This window comes from Chiloscyllium plagiosum, chromosome 36 (genome assembly GCF_004010195.1).
Source record: "Chiloscyllium plagiosum isolate BGI_BamShark_2017 chromosome 36, ASM401019v2, whole genome shotgun sequence".
In the NCBI taxonomy this organism is placed as follows: Eukaryota; Metazoa; Chordata; class Chondrichthyes; order Orectolobiformes; family Hemiscylliidae; genus Chiloscyllium; species Chiloscyllium plagiosum.
The window spans coordinates 955,772-972,748 of record NC_057745.1 but is presented as its reverse complement, the minus strand read 5'-3'; the positions used below and the strand labels follow the sequence as shown (position 1 = coordinate 972,748).

The 16,977-nt window shown below is 43.7% G+C and overlaps 1 protein-coding gene and 1 long non-coding RNA gene across 6 annotated transcripts in view; both read left to right on the top strand.

The window, feature by feature from the left end:
• LOC122540881 (FERM domain-containing protein 5) overlaps positions 1 to 16,977 on the top strand; it is a 249,103-nt gene that overhangs the window by 217,800 nt on the left and 14,326 nt on the right. The window lies entirely within an intron of this gene.
• LOC122540882 overlaps positions 5,991 to 16,977 on the top strand; it is an 18,974-nt gene continuing 7,987 nt past the window's right edge. The window contains exon 1 of the long non-coding RNA XR_006309442.1: positions 5,991 to 7,202. This is a non-coding gene — a long non-coding RNA (uncharacterized LOC122540882). The remainder of the gene's footprint in view (positions 7,203 to 16,977) is intronic.

Sequence of the window (16,977 nt, the reverse complement as noted above, 5' to 3'; positions counted from 1 at the left end):
TGTCCTGCCTTCATACCTCCACAAACGTGCTTTGGCAAGAGCTTGTACTGATAGTAGACAAAAAAACCTTGCATTTATAGTTATAAATCAGACAACACCAGGTTATAGTCCAACAGGTTTATTTGGAAACACTAGCTTTTGGAGCACTGTTCCTTCATCAGGTAGTTGGGTAGCAGGACCATAAGACACAAAATTTATAGCAAAAGATTACAGTGTCAGGCAAGCAAATTGATATATTTTGACAAACCTTGATTGTTAAATATATCCTCCAATAACCCCCTGCAGTAACCACTGTTATAGGCTTCACTTACCACAACTAACCACCTTTGCTATCAAGTTCGGTACCTATAAGGATATCCTCAACGAGGATCTTGGATTCTTGTCACACAGCAGGTGACCTCACTACCACTATGCAATCTCTCTCACACACACAAGTACAGATACACATAACACCTATGCACACACACACACTCTGACATACACTCACACAGACCCCCTCTCATATACACCCGCTCTCATACACGCACACATATAACCCCCACACTCTCACCAACACACAAATTTCTCACAGGCTTATACCCCATCACACTCACACACGTTACCAAGCTTGCACACACACAAACACATACTCTCTCACATGCACTCACATGCACTCACTCACATGTACACACTCAGTCTCTCTTTTTCTCGCACATGCACACACATATAAGTCTATGGGATGAATTTGTATTTAAGAACAGAGAACAAAAAAAATTTACAGCCCAGGAACAGGCCCTTCGGCCCTCCAAGCCTGAGCCGATCCAAATCTACTGTCTAAACCTGTCGCCCAATTCCTAAGCATCTGTATCCCTCTGCTCCCCACCTACTCATCCATCTGTCCAGACGCATCTTAAATGAATCTACCATGCCTGCCTCTACCACCTCTGCTGGCAACGCATTCCAAACACCCACCACCCTCTGTGTGAAGCAGTTGCCGCGTGTATTCCCCTTAAATTTTTCACCTCTCATCTTGAAAGCGTGACCTCTCATTATTGAATCCTTCACCCTGGGAAAAAGCTTATCTCTATCTACCCTGTCAATACCCTATTTGCTAAATTATATTTACAGTTACATTCTATTTTGCTCAAAAAATACACAACCAGTAGGCAGTCAGTGCAAACAGTCAGTCCATATAATATTTTGTAAATTACACTTTGGAAATAGAACCAGTCTGAGTCAAGCTTGGAATACAGACAGACTCTGACCTCACCTTTAATGCATTGTCTGAGCTGAAAGGTCACCTTTTTTAATAAAATCTTCACTTATCTTGAGACTGTGACTTAAAAGAAGTTCTGGGATTTGCATATCAATGAACTGAAACCTGTAATCCATTCGAAAAGATGAAAGACTTAACAGCAATTGAGGTTTGTTATATGTATCATTTCAGTTACATGACACTGTAACCTTTTGCTATAAATTCTGTGTCTTATGATCCTGCTCCCCAACCACCTGATGATGGAGCAGCGCTCTGAAAGCTAGTGCTTCCAAATACACCTGTTGGACTATAACCTGGTGTTGTGTGATTTATAACTTTGTCCACCCCAGTCCAACACCGGCACCTCCACATTATGCATTTATATAGTGCCTTTGATGACCTCAGAAAATCTACAAACACTTTTCAGCCATTTGAGTAATTGTAAAGTGTGATTACTGTTGTAATGTAGGAAATGCAAGATAGGCAGTAAATACAGACCCAGCCAGTGAATGAGGGAAAACAAGCATAACAACCAATTTATAATCCCATAACATTAATGTGGTCATGGCTATTTGGTTGAAGGGGTTGGGGAAGGTGGGATGTCCCCTGCACTTCTCTGAAATAATGCATTGTATCTTTTACATCCACTTGACAGTGTTCTGCTTTGATACCTTATCTAAGAAATGCAATTTGCAATTGAGCAGAATTCCTCGGTACTGCACTGGGAGTCAGACTGGATTTTGTGTTCAGATCCCAGGATCTGGGATTTGAACCCATGATTCTCTGACATAGGAATCCTGGAATCTCTGCCGTGCAGGTAGAGGCCAGTTAGCCCATCAAGTTTTACAGCAACCCTTCAAAAGGCATCCCACCCTATCCCCATAATCCTGCCTTTCCCATGGCTAACACACCTGGCCTACATATCTCTGGACACTATGGGCAATTTCCCATGGTCAATCCACCTCACCTGCACAACTTCAGACTACAGGAGGAAACCAGAGCACCCGGCAGAAACGCAGGCACGGGGAGAAGGTGCAAATTCCACACAGACAGTTGCTGAAGGCTCAAATTGAACTTAGGTCCCTGATGCTGTGAGGCAGCAGTGCTAACCACTGAGCCAGCGTGCCGCCCTGACGATCTCCCTTGCGTGTCACTCCTTCATGCCCTGTCCAGAAAGTGTCCCTTAAAAGCCACATAACATTGGTATGAAACTGTATTTACAATCTTGACAGTCTCCAAATGATTGTCTGTGAGATTCAGTGCAGGCTCCCTGGGGAAGCTTCTCATGTGAGCTCACTGCAGTAGAAACAATAACATTAGTGCGGCTGAGATTGACAAATGCACTGTAACCTGACTGAGATCAATGTCACTCCGTGGAACCTGTTTAAAAACATGTTCACACACCAGTTAATAGCAGCTTCTCCAGATTATTTTGAGTAAAATGCTCTCTGACATTAAGAGTGCAAGCAAGTACAAGCTTGATTTGTAACCCAAGCAAATCAATGTAAGTTTACAGTAACACAGTTAAACTCCAGTGTGGTTTGTCAGAAATAGCTGAATGTAAAAAAAAAATGTTCTTACCAGGTCATCGTTTCAGGGAAGTGATGACCTAGTGATGTTATCACTGGACTATTAATCCAGAGTCCCAGGTAATGTTATAGGAGCCCAGATTTCAATCTACTGCAGCAGATGGTGGAATTTGAATTCAAACAAAATCTGGAATTAAGAGTCTAATGATGATCATGAATCCATTGCCAATTGTTGGAAAAATCCATCTGGTTCACTGATGTCTTTTAGGGAAAGAAATCTGCCATCCTTACCTGGTCTGGCCTACATAGCAATGTGGTTGACTCTCAACTACCCTCTGGGTAATTAGGGATTGGCAATAAATGCTGGCTAGCCAGTGACGTCCTCATCCTGTAAAAAAATGAAAAAAACCTAAATGATGAAACCTACTTATAATAACCTCATTGGTGGGATCTTGCTGAGTGTAAATTGATTGCTGGATTTATACATGCGACTACAGTCACACTTTTCTTACTTTTGGTCACCGGTGGAAAGTGGGGATCACTCTCACCCGTGGACTTGGAAGGTCGTGGATTCGGGGACACTAGAGTCTTGAGTATAAACTCCAGGCTGAGGCGAGCAGTGAGGCACTGAGGGGGTGCTGCACTGTCAGAGGTTTTTCAGGTTAGACATTAAACCAAGGTTCTTGCCATCCTCTCGGGTCAATGTAAATGATCACAAATTGCACTTCTGAGTAATAGCGAGTGAATTTTCTCCAGTGTCATGGGACCATATGTATCTGTCAGTCACTATTAGTAAAACAGATCACCTGTAGTGTGTGGGATATTACTGTGCTCAAATTGGCTTCTGAAGTTCCTGTATTCATGGGATATGGGTGTTGTTGGCAGGATCAGCATTTGTTGCCCGTCCCTCGTTGCCCCTTGAGAAGGTGGTGATGAGCTACCTTTTGAACGGCTGCAGTCCATGTGCTTTGGGTAGACCCACAATTGAATTGAATTGAATTGAATTTATTGTCACGTGTATGAGGCACAGTGAAACGTTTTGTCATGTGAGCTATACAGGCAGATCACAGAGTTAAGTAACATAGATAGTACATAATAGGTAAACAGCGGCAAAAACAAAAACGCAGGTACAGGCGAATGTTAAAAGAGTTTGTGTGTCCATTCAGTATTCCAACAACAGTAGGGTAGAAACTGTCACAATGCCATCAAGGAAGGAATTGCAGGACTTTGATCCAGCAACATTGAAGGAACAGCGATATACTTCCAAGTCAGGATGGTGAGTCAGGATTGGAGGAAAAGTTTCAGGTGGTAGTGTCTCAGTGTATTTGTTGCCCTTGTTTTTCCAGATGGTAGAGGTCACAGGTTTGGAAAGTGCTGTCAGTGGAGCCTCGGTGTATTACTGCAGTGCGTCCTGTATACATTTGAACATTAACAAGGTGTTTAATGAATTGTAACACTATGCAGCACAGAAAGAGGCCAATCAGCCCATCCTATCCATGTCAGCTCTCTGAAAGTGCTTTCCTTCACTGGGTTTATCAAAAAAAATCTGTCAAATAACATTTAAAAGAGACAGTGGCAGAATGCTGAGATTCAATAGTTTTATTAATAAAAACTGAAAACAAATTATTCCCTCTAGACTTGGTTCATTTCACCAAAATCGGCTCTGTAAACATTAATGCCAGGAATTTTGTCTTGAAGAGGATTTTTACAGGCAGCTCTTTACAAACTGGGACTCTTCTCAGTGAAAGAGAAAGGCAATTAACTTTGGCGGAGAATACAGTGTCGTGGAAATTAAATCGACTTGACTCAATAATTAGCAAGAGCAAATGGATAATTTTCCATTACAACAGAGAGACCAATGAGCTATCAGAATGGAGGGCAGAGAGACAGTTGGAACAATATTAACCTTATTGGTTTGGTTATTGACGAATGGAACATATGAGCCCAGATGGAAATCCTATTCATTTTCCTATCACAGAGCAGTTACAGCTCAGGATGAGACCATTCATCCCATTGTGTCTGTGTTGGCTCTCCCAATGAGCATTTTGCTCAGTGTCATTCTCCCACAACACTGCCCATGGTTCCTTTACAAATAGCCATCAGTTAAAAGCCTCAACTGAATCTACCTCCAGCACAGTCTCAGGAAGTGCATTTACATATCCTAACTAATCAATTGGGTGGCATGGTAGCTCAGTGGTTAGTACTGCTGCTTCACAGTGCTAGGGACCTGGGTTCAATTCCCACCTTGGGTGACTGTCTCTGTGGGGTTTATACATTCTCCCTGTGTCTGTGTGGATTTCCTCCTGCAGGTCAGGTGAATGGGCTGTGCTAAATTGCCCATATTGTTAGGGAGGTGGGTTACTCTTTGGAGGGTCAGTGTGGACTTGTGGGCCAAAAGGCCTGTTCCATACTGTAAGGAATCTAATCTTTAAAAAAAAGGTTTTCCTTTTGTTGTTTTTACTACTTTTAGGAATTACTTTAATTGTCCTCGATCCTGTAAGGAGTGGGACCATTTTCTCCCTTTTTCCAGACATCTCAGGATTTTGAATCTTTCCCAAATCTCTGCTCAACCTTCTCTCCAAGCAGATCTGCCCTAGTGTCTCCGGTCTGTCGTCTTGTCTGAAACCTGTCACCTTTGGGGATCATTGTTGAAGATCATTTCTGTATGCTGTTGAATGTTTTCACCTCCTTAAAGTGCACAGAACTGGATGCATTACTCCAGCTGAGGCCCAACTACTGCCTTAAGCAAGTCAAACATTACCTCCTCTCCAGACCATACTCTGTCCTTGTTAATAAATCCTCAGATACTATATGGTTTATTAACTCCCTGCACCTGTACTGCCACCTTTAATGACCTGTGCACATATACAACCAGGCCTCTCCGTCCCTGCATTTCTTTAAGGTTGTCTCTTTATTTTATATTGTCAAATTTGTACTGCACTTTTAACACAGTAAAACAAATCAAGCTGACTTACTGCAGTGATTATCAAACAATATTTGACACTACACCATTTGAGGTGATGTTGAGGGACAGGTGATGAAAACCCTGATCAAACAGGTAGGTTTAATGGAGTGTGTTAAGGGAAGAAAGCAAGGGATTGGTGGAGACCTTTAGGGAGGAAATCCAAACCTTTGGGTCCAGGCAGCTGAAACACACTGCCAATGGCAAGAGTAAAACAGATATACATTCATATAGCACCTTGCATGACCACCGATGTTGCAAAGTGCTAAACAGGCAATGAACTATGGTTTTTGAAATGGGATCACTATTGTAATGCAGGAAGACAGCAGCCAATTTGTGCACAGCAACCTCCAACAACATCACAACGACCAGTAATCTGGTTTATTGATGTTGACGAATGGACTATATAGATTAGGACATCAGGGAGATTACCCTTACTCCTCCACAGGATTTGCACCTGTCCGGCCTTATTAGGAGCTGAAAGACAACACTCCTGACTGTGTGGCATTTCCTCAGTACGTTTTTACCTTTCACGCTCAATTGAACCTTCAGGCTCAGAGGCAAGTGTGTGCCCAAAACTCTGACAACAATGGCATGGCAATGATAGGGATTGTCAGCACTGGAGGCAAGCTTTGGAAGAGCACCAATATCTCCAGACATTTTTGGTCTGGAGGAGATTACAGAGAGAGAGAGGGATTGCAAAATACAGTGGAGAATTTTAAAATAGAATCTTAGCTTGGTTTAATGGGACAGCTGAGAGAGAGAGTGTGTGTGTGTTATTGAAGCAGACAGAGGGGAGAGGGAATATCAGGTAGGGGAGAATCACATGATCTCTCCCTAGGCTACTGCTGTGTGTGGTGCCATTATGCTCTGCTGCCCAGTATTATCATGGTGTTAAGAAGCCAGCCACATTGTTACAAAAGTGTTTGAAGACCTGCCGAGGAAACCAGGAGGAGATTGTGGGTGTGAAGAGCTTCTAGCCTTTCTCTGCTGAAACCCGAGAACCTGAACAAGAATCATTTATAAACCGTTAAGCAGCAATGGTATAAATAGCACGTTTGCAAATAGCACGAGACTTGATGTCACTTGTTCACTGGCCATTTATGTCGCCGTAATTTTGTTGGGCCTGAAGGTTTCCGATTTCAGCTGCTTGCATCTGCCCTGTGTTTGTCCAGTATCTCATCAAATACAGCTCGCCACACTCACTGTTTGGAGAAATCTTTAATGTTGGCAAGAATTGAAATTAACAGTCGTGTTTGACAGGGAGCCATGGTTAAATGTTTAATCAAGATTAAGACCAAAGTCAATGTTCACCTTCGGATGATAAACCACTGTTACCGAGATGTCAAAGTGCGGGTGCTCAGCCTCGGTCCCCGGATTCTCAGCAAAGCTCTCGGTGCGTTGCCCATTTTTCCCGCACTGACAGGGCCAAACCAGCAGGAGAGACAGCTTTCCAACACATCGACTATCTTACAAGGTAACTCCCAGTCCCTTCTCTCTGTAGAAGCTGCTTTGCTTTTCACGCTCGATACTCTTGTCCCTGGTTACAAAGCCACTTCTCAGCCCAGTCTCTGGGGGCTGGCCCCGGTTCAGGAGCTGAGTGCAGAATCCAGACCGACGGAAAGCCAAGCTGTCAGAGGGGCCGGAAGGTCAACTGAGACATTAACCCAATGTCTGCCCTCTCAGATAAATATCATCAACTTTAGTGAAGTATTGGAAACAGAGCAGGGGGTTTCTCTCCCGATCAGTGGGAGTCTCACGGCCAAAACCACAAAAACAATCTGATTACCTGGTTGTTGTCACATTGCTGTTTAAGGGATCTTGCTGTACAAAAATCAGTTGTCACAGTTTCTATACAACAACAGTGACTGCATGTCCAAAATACTCAATTCCTGTGAAGCAACTTGGAATGAGCTGAAGGATAAAAAGTGTCTATAGAAATGCATGTCTTGCTTTTTTTTCCCCCTCTCTGTAATGTTCTCCAGCTATAGTGGTGGTCAATAGGCAATGCCTGGCCAATGTTGACCATCATACATGATTGTTTCTAATAATGGGCAGAGTGTTTTTTCAAAACCTGGTATATGGGCATCACTGGCATTTATTGGCCATCCCTAGTTGTCCCTTGAGAAGGTGGTGCTGAGCTGCCGCCTTAAACCGCTGCAGTCCATGTGCTGTAGGTGGACACACTAAAGGGAAGGAGTTCCAGGATTTTGACCCAGCAACAGCGAAACAATGGAAACAAATTTCCAAGCAATGTTGATAAAGGGAAACCAGAAGATGTGGTGTATTTGGATTTTCAGAAGGCATTTGATAAAATTTGACATTAACATTTATTGCACAAGAAGGGGTGGCACGGTGGCTCAATGGTTAGCAATGTTGCCACTCAGTACCAAGGACCTGGGTTTGATTCCAGTCTCAGGTGACTGTCTGTGTGGAGTTTGCACATTCTCCCCGTGTCTGAGTGGGTTTCTCCGGGTTCTCCAGTTTCTTCCCACAGTCCAAAGATGTGCAAGTTCGGTGAATTGGCCGTGCTAAACTGCCCGTATTGTTTATGGATGTGTATGTTAGGTGCATTAATCGGGGTAAATGTAGAGTAATAGGGGTATGGGTCTGGGTGGCTTACTCTTCTGAGGGTCAGTGTGGGACTGTCACAAAGCTGGTCCCTTTTTTTCTAAAAGCTGTTCCTTTTCTCAAGGATACTGTGTCCTTGGGTTTTTCAGATAAGTCGTAAACAGCTCCTGGTTCCGATTAGATGGTATGGTACAGAGATTAAAGAGTATTGAGAGGCCTTTTTGTTTACATGTAAACAGATGAGAATTCAGGCCAAAGTGGTCATTTTCTAGAAGTGACCTGTATAATGAAAGGGGAGTGGTCAGCTCTCTAGTTGAGCAGTTCAGCCCAGAACTAGTTAGGCATTCAGCTGTATGGAAACAGGCTCTCTCTCTCCTTCTACCCTTCTAACTTCAACCTGTAAGCATTTGTTCCATTTTTACTGCTTTTTGAGGGGATTTGCTCATTGGGGCTGTTATTACATTCGGAACAGCATAATTAAGTCTAGTTTGGATACAGTTCTGTAGGGATTTTTTATTCTGTTCTTTGTGTTTCATTGTGTAATTTTGTGAATCAATTTTTGTTTGTTTAAAAACCTGGTAGTCAACCTAGTTAACTTACTCTGGGTAATTTTCACTGTACACTTACCGAAACCAATTGCAAAGTTATGGTCTGGGGTTGCCTGCTTAAGAATGTTTTGAATGGTTTGGCCTAGTCCATAACAGGCCAAAGGGCCTGTTTCCACACTGTAGAGATTCTGTGATTCTTCATCTTCAATGAAGATTGGAGCAGATACTATTGGGGATAATGTAGTAATATGGGTTGAGGATCGGTTAACACAGAAAACAGAGAGTTGAGATTGCTGGGTCTTTTTCAAGTTGGAAAGGCATAATTAGTGTAGTGTCACAAAGATCAGTCCTGGAGCCTCAATTATTTACTATTTACATTGAAATCTTGGGGGAGAGGGCATGTTGTGATAAGGTATGAGAAAGCTGCAAGGGGATATGGATTGGTTAAGTGATTGGGCACACACTTGGCAGGTGGAGTTTACTGTAGGAAAGTGTTGGGTCATGCACATTGGTGGAATCACTTGGCTGATTTCAGGATGAAGAGATTGACTTATGGCTAAGCAGATTAGACCTTTATTCGTTAGGGTTTATAAGAATAATAAGGGGTGATCTTATTGAGGAGATACTTCTATTAGAACATAGAACATTACAGCGCAGTACAGGCCCTTCAGCCCTCGATGTTGCACCGACGTGTGAAATTAATCTGATGCCCGTCTAACCTACACCATTCCATTATTATCCATATGTTTTTCTAATGCCCATTTAAATGCCCTTAACATTGGTGAGTCTACTCCTGTTGCAGGCAGGCCATTCCACACCCCGACTACTCTCTGAGTGAAGAAACTACCTCTGATATCTGTCCTAGTGGGCGGCACGGTGGCTCAGTGGTTAGCACTGCTGCCTCAGAGCACCAGGGTCCCAGGTTCGATTCCGGCCTTGGGTGACTGTCTGTGTGGAGTTTGCACATTCCCCCCGTGTCTGTGTGGGTTTCCTCTGGGTGCTCTGGTTTCCTCCCACAGTCCAAAGATGTGCAGGTCAGGTGAATTGGCCATGCTAAATTGCCCATAGTGTTAGGTGCATTGGTTAGAGTGCAATGGGTCTGGGTGGGTTACTCTTCGGAGGGTCGGTGTGGACTGGTTGGGCCGAAGGGCCTGTTTCCACACTGTAGGGAATCTAATCTAAATCTACGTCCCACTGTGTTAGCCTTCACCATCTGAAGAAAAAGGCTCTCACTGTCCACCATGTCTAACCCTCTGATGATCTTATATGTCTTGATTAGATCACTTCTTCTCTCCCACAAAAACAGCCTCAGTTCCCTCAGCCTTTCCTCGTAAGACCTTCCTTCCATACCAGGCAACATCCCAGTAAATCTCCTCTGAACCCTTTCCAAAGCTTCCACATCTTTCCTATAATGCGGTGACCAGAACTGTATGCAATACCCCAGGTGCAGCCTTACCAGTGTCTTGTACAGCTGAAGCATGACCTCATGGCTCCGAAACTCAATCCCCCTACCAATAAACGGCAACACATCGTATGCCTTCTTAACAACCCGAACAACCCAGGAGGCAACTCTCAGGGATTTATGCACCTGGACACCGAGATCTCTCTGTTCATCTACACTGCCAAGAATTTTACTATTAGCCCAGTACTCAGCATTCCTCTTACTTCTTCTGAAGTGACCTACCTCACACTTTTCCATATTAAACTCCATTTGCCACTTCTCAGCCCAGCTCTGCATCTTATCTATGTCCCTCTGTAACCCACAACATCGTTCAGCACTATCTACAACTCTGCCTACCTTAGAATCATCCGTAAATTTATTAACCCATCCTTCTATGCCCATATCCAGATCATTTATAAAAATGACAAACAGCAGTGGCTCCAAAACAGATCCTTGTGGCACAGCACTAGTAACTGGGCTCCAGGATGAACATTTCCCATCAACCACCACCCTTTGTCTTCTTCAGCTCGCCAGTTTCTGATTCAAACCGTTAACTCACCTTCAATCCCAAATTCTGTATTTTGTGCAATTGCCTACCGTGTGGAACCTTATCAAATACCTTACTGAAATCCATATACACCGCATCAACCGCTTTACCCTCATCCGCCTGTTTTGTCACCTTCTCAAAGAACTCAATAAGGTTAGAGAGGCACAATCTACCCTTCACAAAACCGTGTTGACTATCTCTAATTAAATTATTCCTTTTCAGATAATGATAAATCTTATCTCTTATAACCTTTTCCAACTCCTTCCCCACAACTGAAGTAAGGCTGACTGGCCTATAATTACGTGGATTGTCTCTACTCCCCTTCTTAAACAAGGGAACAACGTTTGCTATCCTCCAGTCTTCTGGCACTACTCCTGTCGACAATGATGACATAAAGATCGAAGCCAAACGCTCTGCAATCTCCTCCCTGGCTTCCTAGAGAATCCGAGGATAAACCCCATCAGCCCCGGGGTCTTATCTATTTTCAGATTTTCCAAAATTGCTAAAACCTCCTCTTTGTCAACCTCAATCCCATCTAATCTTGTAGCCTGTATCTCTGTATTCTCACTAACCTTCCCCTATTCCAATGTGAATACTGACAAAAAGTATTCAATAAGCACTTCCCCTCTGTCCTCAGATTCCACACACAACTTTCCATTAATATCTTTGATTGGCTCAAACTTACTCTAGTCACTCTTTTATTCCTGATATACCTATAGAAGGTCTTAGGGTTTTCCTTGTTCCTATCCCCCAACAACTTCTCATGTCCCCTCCTGGCTCTTCTTAGTCCTCTCTTTAGATATTTTCTGGCTAGCTTACAACTCTCAAGCCCCCTAACTGAGCCTTCCTGCCTCATCCTCACGTAAGCCTTCTTCTTCCTCTTGACAAGAGCTTTAACGTCGATGGTAAACCATGGTTCCCTCTCCCGAAACTACCTCCCTGCCTGATAGGTACATACTTATCATGGACATACAGTAGCTGTTTCTTGAATGAGCTCCACATTTCAAGTGTGTCCATCCCCTACAGTTTCCTTCCCCATCCTATGCACCCTAAATCTTGCCTAATCGCATCATAATTGCCCTTCCCTCCAGTTATACCTCTTTCCCTGCGGTATATACCTATCCCTGCCCATTGCTATTGTAAACATAACCGAATTATGGTCACTATCGCCAAAGTGCTCACCTACCTCCAAATCTAATAGCTGGCCGGGTTCATTCCCCAGTACCAAATCCAGTATGGCCTCACCCCTAGTTGGCCTGTCTACATACTGTGTCAGAAAACCCTCCTGCACACATTGAACAAAAATGGACCCATCTAAACTACTTGAGCTATAGTATTCCCAGTCAATGTTGGGGAAGTTAAAGTCTCCCATAACAGCTACCCTGTTACTCTTGTTTCCTATCGAGAATCATCTTTGCTATCCTTTTCTCTACATCCCTGGAATATTTCAGAGGCCTACAAAAAACTCCCAATAGGGTGACCTCTCCTTTCCTGTTTCTAACCTCAGTCCAAACTATGTCAGTGGATGAGTCCTCACATGTTATCTCAGCTGTTGTAATACTACCCTTAATTAACAAAGCCACACCATCCCCCTTTTAGCATTTTCTCTGTTCTCTGAACATTAGTGGGGCAACCAAAACTGTGGGACACAGTTTAAAGAAAAAGGGGGGACACTGAGATGTGAAGGGACTGCTTCTCCCAGATGGTAGTGAATGCCTGGATTTCTTTCTCCCAGAGCGTTATGGAGGCTAGATCACTGGAGGTATTTGAAGAGGGTTTTAAAATATTGGGGAGTTAAGGAGCTGGTGCAAAACAGGAATTGAGTTTACATCAGAGTGGTGCTGGAAAAGCACAGCAGGTCAGGCAGCATCCGAAGAGCAGGAAAATCAACGTTTCGGGCAAAAGCCCTTCATCAGGAATAGAGGCAGGAAGCCTCCAGGGTGGAGAGATAAATGGAACTGAGGCCTAGGGCAGATTGGCTTTAATCTTATTGAATGGCAGGGCAGGTTTGAGGGGCTGAGTGGCCCACTGCTGCTCCTTTATCTTATGTTCTGAGTCAAGATGATGTGTGGCCTGGAGGGACCCTGCAGATGGTGGTGTCCCCGTATATCTGATGCCCTGGTCTTTCTAAGGGGCAGAGGGAACAAAAGCAGAAATTACTGGGAAACCTCAGCAGGTCAGGCAGCATCTGTGCAGAGAAGCAGAGTTAATGTTTCGGGTCCAGTGACCCAAAGAGTGTTAAGTCTTTTTTTCTGATTTGCAGCATTTGTAGTTCTTTGGGGTTTTTGTTAAGGGAGCAGAGGACACAGTTTGTAAAATGCTGTTGGAGGGGGCATGGTGAATTTTGGCAGGGCATCTTGTGGAAGGTACACGCTGCTGTGACTGTGCGTGATTAATGGACAGAATGAAGGTTTAAGGTGGAGAATGGGATGCCAGACAGAACAGGCTGACTTGCCCTGGATACCATTTAGTTTCCTGTTGCTATGTAAAACATCTTGGGATCTTTTTCAACATTAAAGACTCTATATAAATGATTGTTGTTGGAGCAGCATCAGGGATTAATAGACCCAGCATCTCCCTGTGGTCAGGCTTTCTGCTGACATTGCCAAGGTGCTCAAAATCAGCTCAAGTGACTGCTGGAAATATATGGTGCTTTGTGACACTAGTGCCAGCTGATTCAAGAGGGAACTGGATGTAAATGTAGCTGAGAAAGGGGTTGACGAGAGTGTGAGATTGAGAGATCAGGCAGTGATGGGGAGATTTCATACTGAAATTCAATTGAATGACCATTGTTTTTAAATGATGGAAGAAATAGGAGGTGTGGCCTTGTGCTGTGACTGAGGGAAGGCTGTTATTTACTATTTCATGCAGTTTAGATGCAGGCCTCCCGGTATCTCCGAACTTAAGCCAGCTGGACAAGAGGTGCTCCAAAGGGCAAAATGATGTTTTTTTAAAAAAATCTTCATGTCAAGTTGGTGATCTAGAACAGTCAGTCTAGAATGTGAAAGATTCAGCATCTAGAACACAGGGTTATCACGCTGCAAGCTGATTGAAATTTATCCGAGTGCTTTTATTATTTTTCTAAAATATAGAATCTTAGATCACAGGTAGAAGCCATTCAGCCAATTGCTCCTGTGCTAACTCTTTTAAAGTGCTACAACCCTCCACCTCATATTGCTGCAGTTTTAAACTGCAAATATTGAACCGCGTGCCTTTCTAGAAGTTTTTGTTGCACTGATTTCTGCTGTACTTTTAAACAGTTCATTGCAGAACACAATTATTTGCTGCTTAAGACATTTCTTGCTATCGCCTTACCCTACCCTTAACCATAAGATGTAGGAACAGAAGTAGGCCATTCAGCCCTTCGAGTCTGCTCCACCATTCGATATGATCATGGCTGATCTGATCATCCTCAATGTCACTTTCCCGCCTTTTCTTCATAACGCTTCAATCCCCTCACTGACTAAAAATCTGTCGCTGAGCCTTGAATATCCTGAATGACCCAGCCTCGACTGCCGTCTGCAGTAAAGAATTCCACAGATTCACTCCTCTCTGAGGGAAGAAATTCCTCCTCATCTCTGTCTTAATTGGGTAACTCCTTACTGAGGGTATGTTCTCTCATCCTAGACTCTGCCACAGGAGAAACAGCCTCTCAGTATTTACCCTATCAACCCCTTAAGAATCTTATTTTTTCAATAAGGCCTCCTCTAATTCTTCTGAACTCCACTGAGTACGACCAACATACTTAACCTCTCCTCATAGGACAGTCCCTCTCTTCCTGGGATCAGCCAAGTGAACCTTCTCTGGACCTGCCTCCAAGGCCAGTCTGTCTTTCCTTGGATAGGGGGCCCAGAACTGTTCAGTGTTCCAGCTGAGGTCCGACTGGTACCTTGTATGGTTTTACAAAAACTTAGCTATTTTTATACTTCAATCCCTTTGAAATAAAGGCTAACATTTTATTTTACCTCATGAACTTGAATGCTAGCTTTTCGTGATTCATGGATAAGGAATCTCAAATCCCTCTGTTCTGTAGTTTTTTGCAGTTAAATAATATTCAGCTCCTCTATTCTCCCTGCAAATGTGCATGACCCCAAATCTCCTCACATTATATTCCACCAACAACATTTTTGCCCACTCACTTAACCTGCCTTATTGCTAATTTTCTGAAATTTGTGTTTTCTTGTCCTGACTCTCCTGATGTAGAAACAGCTTTGTTTTCTTTATTAGCTGATAGGATGAGGGTATCTCTGACTGCGCCAGCATTTACTGCCCATCCATAATTGCCCAGAGGGCAGGTAAGAGTCAACCACATCGCTGTGGGTCTAGAGTCACATGTAGGTAAGGACAGCAGCTCCCTTCCCTAAAGGACATTAGTGAACCAGATGGTTTTTCCCAACAATCAACAGCAATTCGTGGTCATCATTAGATTCTTAATTTCAGATATTTATTTAATGCAAATTCCATCAACTGCCGTGGTGGGAATCAAACCTGAGTTCCCAGAATGTTATCTGGATCTCAGGATTAATAATCCAGTGATAACACCACTAAGCCACCATCTCCCAGGTGAACTGATGAAGGAGCAGCGCTCTGAAAGCTTGTGATTTGAATTAAACCTGTTGGACTATAACCTGGTGTCATGTGACTTCTGACTTTGTCCACCCCAGTCCAACACAAGCACCTCCACATCCTGATCATCCAATGTCTTACTTCTTATGGTGACAGGAACAGCTAATAAATTGTTCAGTAAAGACAGAGTGCCAACATATTCTAACAATTGGTGGGCTGTGACAGACAGGAGCAGAGCCTCAAGACAGTTGGTCAGTGGTAAAAAGAAACGAGCAAGTCTGGAATTGAGATGAAGTGTTGAAATGATCAAATTACAATGTAACTGAGCAGCTCCCCATCCAGAGCGTGAGAGTAGAAGAATGTATGAAGTCATTGCGAGATCATTTCTTTCCCCTGTCCCTCTTGTCTTCACCTCTTTTTCTGCATCAGACTTCATTTCCCGATTAGCCAATCACCAGCTAGATCTCTGTCACATCCTCTTTGCAAATGAACTGTTGACGTGGTTCCTAGGGATCTACTGTGGATCTCCTCCTTTCATGATCTGCAATAACGACACGCCCAGCAAACACTAAAACATGAAAGATGTTTGAGCAGTAAAGGAGCTAAGGGTTATAGTGAGTGGCTGGTTACATGGACCTGACTCCTGGAGAAGGTCAGCCATGATCTTATTGAATGGACTCAATGGGTCAGATGGCCTACTCCTGCTCCTATTTCTTATGTTCTTAGGTGCACTGTATAGGGGAAAACACAGGCCAGAAACCAGAGAATTAATTACATGTGCTAGTAAATAGAAACCAAATCCTTAGTGAGAGCATCTCTACAGTTAGCAAGTACTTGCTCCATCGTCGCTCAATAGAAAGTCCTGAAACGTCCTCCCTGATTGCACTGTCACTTCTCAAGGGTCAACCCGGGTGGACAATAAACATCTCAGCCCGGACAACAAGGGCCACATTAGATTAGATTTCCTACAGTGTGGAAACAGGTCCACACCGACCCGCCGAAGCGTAACCCACCCAGACCCATTCCCCTACATTTACCCCTTACCTAACACTACGGGCAATTTAGCATGGCCAATTCACCTAACCTGCACATCTTTGGATTGTGGGAGGAAACCGGAGCACCCGGAGGAAACCCACGCAGACACGGGGAGAATATGCAAACTCCACACAGTCAGTCGCCTGAGGCGGGAATTGAACCCGGTTCTCTGGTGCTGCGAGGCAGCAGTGCTAACCACTGTGCCACCGTGCCGCCTTAGATTCTTAGAATGAAACTTAGAAACGTAGGCACTCACCATATTGACCACTGTGGGATCTTCGGAATGTTCCAGAACATAGTGAGTTGGAGTTTTACATAGTGATACACTGATAATGCTATACATTTTAACTGTTAAATCACAGGTTTATGGTGAGTTAGATCAGTGATCAGTTGTTGACATGTTACCCACAGTTATTAACCTTCCTCAGGACATTAAGTGAATGGTTCATTGTAGCAGCCTTTATTAGATTAGATTAGATTAGATTAGATTACAGTGTGGAAACAGGCCCTTCGGCCCAACAAGTCCACACCGACCCGCCGAAGC